Source organism: Eurosta solidaginis, unplaced genomic scaffold, assembly GCF_040869045.1.
Source record: "Eurosta solidaginis isolate ZX-2024a unplaced genomic scaffold, ASM4086904v1 ctg00001029.1, whole genome shotgun sequence".
NCBI lineage: Eukaryota > Metazoa > Arthropoda > Insecta > Diptera > Tephritidae > Eurosta > Eurosta solidaginis.
Genome location: NW_027136882.1, coordinates 1,382,403 through 1,390,846, shown reverse-complemented (window position 1 = coordinate 1,390,846; position 8,444 = coordinate 1,382,403).

Here is an 8,444-nt window from a genome sequence, read left to right as displayed (position 1 = left end):
TCCCTTTTAGTCGGTTAACCCCACCCACTTTGACGTAGAAATTGAACCGTTAACGATAAAACCTTGGATCAGCTTGTGGATTAATATACACATAAGAACCTATCATCTGCAAAAATAAATTCGATTCTATCTTGCTTGATTCAATAGATATGTATACTTATCCCTTTTAGTCGGTTAACCCCACCCACTTTGACGTAAAAATTGAACCGTTAACGATAGAACCTTGGATCAGCTTGTGGATTAATATACACAAAAAAACCTATCATTTTCAAAAACAAAATCGATTCTATCTTTTTTGGTTCAATAGATATGGATACTTATCCCTTTTAGTCGGTTAACCCCACCCACTTTGACGTAGAAATTGAACCGTTAACGATAAAACCTTGGATCAGCTTGTGGATTAATACACGCATAAAAACCTATCAAATGCAAAAACAAAATCAATTCTATCTTGCTTGGCTCAATAGATATGGACACTTATCCCTTTTAGTCGGTTAACCCCATCCACTTTGACGTAGAAATTGAACCGTTAACGATAGAACCTTGGATCAGCTTGTGGATTAATATACACATAAAAACCTATCATCTTCAAAAACAAAATCGATTCTATCTTGTTTGGTTCAATAGAAATGGACACTTATCCCTTTTAGTCGGTTAACCCCACCCACTTTGACGTAAAAATTGAACCGTTAACGATAGAACCTTGGCTCAGCTTCTGGATTAATATACACATAAAAACCTATCATCTGCAAAAATAAATTCGATTCTATCTTGCTTGATTCAATAGATATGTATACTTATCCCTTTTAGTCGGTTAACCCCACCCACTTTGACGTAGAAATTGAACCGTTAACGATAAAACCTTGGATCAGCTTGTGGATTAATATACACATAAAAACCTATCATCTTCAAAAACAAAATCGATTCTATCTTGTTTGGTTCAATAGAAATGGACACTTATCCCTTTTAGTCGGTTAACCCCACTAACGATAGAACCTTGGATCAGCTTGTGGATTAATATACACAAAAAAACCTATCATTTTCAAAAACAAAATCGATTCTATCTTTTTTGGTTCAATAGATATGGATACTTATCCCTTTTAGTCGGTTAACCCAACCCACTTTGACGTAGAAATTGAACCGTTAACGATAAAACCTTGGATCAGCTTGTGGATTAATATACACATAAGAACCTATCATCTGCAAAAATAAATTCGATTCTATCTTGCTTGATTCAATAGATATGTATACTTATCCCTTTTAGTCGGTTAACCCCACCCACTTTGACGTAAAAATTGAACCGTTAACGATAGAACCTTGGATCAGCTTGTGGATTAATATACACAAAAAAACCTATCATTTTCAAAAACAAAATCGATTCTATCTTTTTTGGTTCAATAGATATGGATACTTATCCCTTTTAGTCGGTTAACCCCACCCACTTTGACGTAGAAATTGAACCGTTAACGATAAAACCTTGGATCAGCTTGTGGATTAATACACGCATAAAAACCTATCAAATGCAAAAACAAAATCAATTCTATCTTGCTTGGCTCAATAGATATGGACACTTATCCCTTTTAGTCGGTTAACCCCATCCACTTTGACGTAGAAATTGAACCGTTAACGATAGAACCTTGGATCAGCTTGTGGATTAATATACACATAAAAACCTATCATCTTCAAAAACAAAATCGATTCTATCTTGTTTGGTTCAATAGAAATGGACACTTATCCCTTTTAGTCGGTTAACCCCACCCACTTTGACGTAAAAATTGAACCGTTAACGATAGAACCTTGGATCAGCTTGTGGATTAATACACGCATAAAAACCTATCAAATGCAAAAACAAAATCAATTCTATCTTGCTTGGCTCAATAGATATGGAAACTTATCCCTTTTAGTCGGTTAACCCCATCCACTTTGACGTAGAAATTGAACCGTTAACGATAGAACCTTGTGTCAGCTTGTGGATTAATATACACAAAAAAACCTATCATTTTCAAAAACAAAATCGATTCTATCTTTTTTGGTTCAATAGATATGGATACTTATCCCTTTTAGTCGGTTAACCCCACCCACTTTGACGTAGAAATTGAACCGTTAACGATAAAACCTTGGATCAGCTTGTGGATTAATATACACATAAGAACATATCATCTGCAAAAATAAATTCGATTCTATCTTGCTTGATTCAATAGATATGTATACTTATCCCTTTTAGTCGGTTAACCCCACCCACTTTGACGTAAAAATTGAACCGTTAACGATAGAACCTTGGATCAGCTTGTGGATTAATACACGCATAAAAACCTATCAAATGCAAAAACAAAATCAATTCTATCTTGCTTGGCTCAATAGATATAGACACTTATCCCTTTTAGTCGGTTAACCCCATCCACTTTGACGTAGAAATTGAACCGTTAACGATAGAACTTTGTATCAGCTTGTGGATTAATATACACAAAAAAACCTATCATTTTCAAAAACAAAATCGATTCTATCTTTTTTGGTTCAATAGATATGGATACTTATCCCTTTTAGTCGGTTAACCCCACCCACTTTGACGTAGAAATTGAACCGTTAACGGTAGAACCTTGGATCTGCTTGTGGATTAATATACACATAAAAACCTACTACCTGCAAAAATAAATTCGATTCTATCTTGGTTGGTTCAATAGATATGTATACTTATCCCTTTTATTCGGTTAACCCCAGCCACTATAACGTAGAAATAGAACCGTTAACGATAGAACCTTGGATCAGCTTGTGGATTAATATACGCATAAAAACCTATCATCTGCAAAAACAAAATCGTTATATCTTGCTTGGTTCAATAGATATGGACACTTATCCCTTTTAGTCGGTTAACCTCACCCACAATAGATATGGACACTTATCCCTTTTAGTCGGTTAACCCCACCTAGTATGACGTAGAAATTGCCTTGCTTGGTTCAATAGATATCGACACTTATCCCTTTTAGTCGGTTAACCCCACCCAGTATGACGTAGAAATTGAACTGTTAGCGATAGAACCTTGGATCAGCTTGTGGATTAATATACACATAAAAACCTACCATCTGCAAAAAATAAAATCGATTCTATCTTGCTTGGTTCAATAGATATGTACACTTATCCCTTTTAGTCGGTTAACCCCACCCAGTATGACGTAGAAATTGAACCGTTAGCGATAGAACCTTGGATCAGCTTGTGGATTAATGTGCACATAAAAAACTACCATCTGCAAAAATAAATTCGATTCTACCTTGCTTGGTTCAATAGATATGGACACTTATCCCTTTTAGTCGGTTAACCCGAACCACTATAACGTAGAAATTGAACCGTCGATAGAACCTTGTATTGGCTTGTGGAATAATATACACATAAAAACCTATCATCTCCAAAAACAAAATCGATTATATCTTGCTTGGTTCAATAGATATGGACACTTATCCCTTTTAGTCGGTTAACCCTACCCACTTTGACGTAGAAATTGAACCGTTACCGATAGAACCTTGGATCAGCTTGTGGATTAATATACACATAAAAACCTATAATCTGCAAAAATAAATTCGATTCTACCTTGCTTGGTTCAATAGATATGGACACTTATCCCTTTTAGTCGGTTAACCCCACCCAGTATGACGTAGAAATTGAACCGTTAGCGATAGAACCTTGGATCAGCTCGTGGATTAATGTGCACATAAAAAACTACCATCTGCAAAAATAAATTCGATTCTACCTTGCTTGGTTCAATAGATATGGACACTTATCCCTTTTAGTCGGTTAACCCGAACCACTATAACGTAGAAATTGAACCGTCGATAGAACCTTGTATTGGCTTGTGGAATAATATACACATAAAAACCTATCATCTCCAAAAACAAAATCGATTCTATCTTGCTTGGTTCAATAGATATGGACACTTATCCCTTTTAGTCGGTTAACCCTACCCACTTTGACGTAGAAATTGAACCGTTACCGATAGAACCTTGGATCAGCTTGTGGATTAATATACACATAAAAACCTATAATCTGCAAAAATAAATTCGATTCTACCTTGCTTGGTTCAATAGATATGGACACTTATCCCTTTTAGTCGGTTAACCCCACCCAGTATGACGTAGAAATTGAACCGTTAGCGATAGAACCTTGGATCAGCTTGTGGATTAATGTGCACATATAAAACTACCATCTGCAAAAATAAATTCGATTCTGTCTTGCTTGATTCAATAGATATGTATACTTATCCCTTTTAGTCGGTTAACCCCACCCACTTTGACGTAGAAATTGAACCGTTAACGATAGAACCTTGTATTGGCTTGTGGAATAATATACACATAAAAACCTATCATCTCCAAAAACAAAATCGATTCTATCTTGCTTGGTTCAATAGATATGGACACTTATCCCTTTTAGTCGGTTAACCCCAACCAGTATGACGTAGAAATTGAACCGTTAGCGATAGAACCTTGGATCAGCCTGTGGATTAATATGCACATAAAAACCTACCATCTGCAAAAATAAATTCGATTCTACCTTGCTCGGTTCAATAGATATGGACACTTATCCCTTTTAGTCGGTTAACCCCAACCACTATAACGTAGAAATTGAACCGTTAACGATAGAACCTTGTATTGGCTTGTGGATTAATATACACATAAAAACCTACTACCTGCAAAAATAAATTCGATTCTATCTTGCTTGATTCAATAGATATGTATACTTATCCCTTTTATTCGGTTAACCCCACCCAGTATGACGTAGAAATTGAACCGTTAGCGATAGAACCTTGGATCAGCTTGTGGAATAATATACACATAAAAACCTATCATCTCCAAAAACAAAATCGATTCTGTCTTGCTTGGTTCAATAGATATGGACACTTATCCCTTTTAGTCGGTTAACCCTACCCACTTTGACGTAGAAATTGAACCGTTACCGATAGAACCTTGGATCAGCTTGTGGATTAATATACACACAAAAACCTATAATCTGCAAAAATAAATTCGATTCTACCTTGCTTGGTTCAATAGATATGGACACTTATCCCTTTTAGTCGGTTAACCCCACCCAGTATGACGTAGAAATTGAACCGTTAGCGATAGAACCTTGGATCAGCTTGTGGATTAATGTGCACATATAAAACTACCATCTGCAAAAATAAATTCGATTCTGTCTTGCTTGATTCAATAGATATGTATACTTATCCCTTTTAGTCGGTTAACCCCACCCACTTTGACGTAGAAATTGAACCGTTAACGATAGAACCTTGTATTGACTTGTGGAATAATATACACATAAAAACCTATCATCTCCAAAAACAAAATCGATTCTATCTTGCTTGGTTCAATAGATATGGACACTTATTCCTTTTAGTCGGTTAACCCCACCCAGTATGACCTAGAAATTGAACCGTTAGCGATAGAACCTTGGATCAGACTGTGGATTAATATGCACATAAAAACCTACCATCTGCAAAAATAAATTCGATTCTACCTTGCTCGGTTCAATAGATATGGACACTTATCCCTTTTAGTCGGTTAACCCCAACCACTATAACGTAGAAATTGAACCGTTAACGATAGAACCTTGTATTGGCTTGTGGATTAATATACACATAAAAACCTACTACCTGCAAAAATAAATTCGATTCTATCTTGCTTGATTCAATAGATATGTATACTTATCCCTTTTAATCGGTTAACCCCACCCAGTATGACGTAGAAATTGAACCGTTAGCGATAGAACCTTGGATCAGCCTGTGGATTAATATGCATATAAAAACCTACCATCTGCAAAAATAAATTCGATTCTACCTTGCTCGGTTCAATAGATATGGACACTTATCCCTTTTAGTCGGTTAACCTCACCCACAATAGATATGGGCACTTATCCCTTTTAGTCGGTTAACCCCACTTAGTATGACGTAGAAATTGAACCGTTAGCGATAGAACATTGGATCAGCTTGTGGAATAATATACACATAAAAACCTATCATCTCCAAAAACAAAATCGATTCTATCTTGCTTGGTTCAATAGATATGGACACTTATCCCTTTTAGTCGGTTAACCCCACCCAGTATGACGTAGAAATTGAACCGTTAGCGATAGAACCTTGGATCAGCCTGTGGATTAATATGCACATAAAAACCTACCATCTGCAAAAATAAATTCGATTCTACCTTGCTCGGTTCAATAGATATGGACACTTATCCCTTTTAGTCGGTTAACCCCAACCACTATAACGTAGAAATTGAACCGTTAACGATAGAACCTTGTATTGGCTTGTGGAATAATATACACATAAAAACCTATCATCTCCAAAAACAAAATCGATTCTTTCTTGCTTGGTTCAATAGATATGGACACTTATCCCTTTTAGTCGGTTAACCCCACCCACTTTGACGTAAAAATTGAACCGTTAACGATAGAAACCTTGGATCAGCTTGTGGATTAATACACGCATAAAAACCTATCAAATGCAAAAACAAAATCAATTCTATCTTGCTTGGCTCAATAGATATGGACACTTATCTCTTTTAGTCGGTTAACCCCATCCACTTTGATGTAGAAATTGAACCATTAACGATAGAACCTTGTATTGGCTTGTGGAATAATATACACATAAAAACCTATCATCTCCAAAAACAAAATCGATTCTATCTTGCTTGGTTCAATAGATATGGACACTTATCCCTTTTAGTCGGTTAACCCTACCCACTTTGACGTAGAAATTGAACCGTTACCGATAGAACCTTGGATCAGCTTGTGGATTAATATACACATAAAAACCTATAATCTGCAAAAATAAATTCGATTCTACCTTGCTTGGTTCAATAGATATGGACACTTATCCCTTTTAGTCGGTTAACCCCACCCAGTATGACGTAGAAATTGAACCGTTAGCGATAGAACCTTGGATCAGCTTGTGGATTAATGTGCACATATAAAACTACCATCTGCAAAAATAAATTCGATTCTGTCTTGCTTGATTCAATAGATATGTATACTTATCCCTTTTAGTCGGTTAACCCCACCCACTTTGACGTAGAAATTGAACCGTTAACGATAGAACCTTGTATTGGCTTGTGGAATAATATACACATAAAAACCTATCATCTCCAAAAACAAAATCGATTCTATCTTGCTTGGTTCAATAGATATGGACACTTATCCCTTTTAGTCGGTTAACCCCAACCAGTATGACGTAGAAATTGAACCGTTAGCGATAGAACCTTGGATCAGCCTGTGGATTAATATGCACATAAAAACCTACCATCTGCAAAAATAAATTCGATTCTACCTTGCTCGGTTCAATAGATATGGACACTTATCCCTTTTAGTCGGTTAACCCCAACCACTATAACGTAGAAATTGAACCGTTAACGATAGAACCTTGTATTGGCTTGTGGATTAATATACACATAAAAACCTACTACCTGCAAAAATAAATTCGATTCTATCTTGCTTGATTCAATAGATATGTATACTTATCCCTTTTATTCGGTTAACCCCACCCAGTATGACGTAGAAATTGAACCGTTAGCGATAGAACCTTGGATCAGCTTGTGGAATAATATACACATAAAAACCTATCATCTCCAAAAACAAAATCGATTCTGTCTTGCTTGGTTCAATAGATATGGACACTTATCCCTTTTAGTCGGTTAACCCTACCCACTTTGACGTAGAAATTGAACCGTTACCGATAGAACCTTGGATCAGCTTGTGGATTAATATACACACAAAAACCTATAATCTGCAAAAATAAATTCGATTCTACCTTGCTTGGTTCAATAGATATGGACACTTATCCCTTTTAGTCGGTTAACCCCACCCAGTATGACGTAGAAATTGAACCGTTAGCGATAGAACCTTGGATCAGCTTGTGGATTAATGTGCACATATAAAACTACCATCTGCAAAAATAAATTCGATTCTGTCTTGCTTGATTCAATAGATATGTATACTTATCCCTTTTAGTCGGTTAACCCCACCCACTTTGACGTAGAAATTGAACCGTTAACGATAGAACCTTGTATTGACTTGTGGAATAATATACACATAAAAACCTATCATCTCCAAAAACAAAATCGATTCTATCTTGCTTGGTTCAATAGATATGGACACTTATTCCTTTTAGTCGGTTAACCCCACCCAGTATGACGTAGAAATTGAACCGTTAGCGATAGAACCTTGGATCAGCCTGTGGATTAATATGCACATAAAAACCTACCATCTGCAAAAATAAATTCGATTCTACCTTGCTCGGTTCAATAGATATGGACACTTATCCCTTTTAGTCGGTTAACCCCAACCACTATAACGTAGAAATTGAACCGTTAACGATAGAACCTTGTATTGGCTTGTGGATTAATATACACATAAAAACCTACTACCTGCAAAAATAAATTCGATTCTATCTTGCTTGATTCAATAGA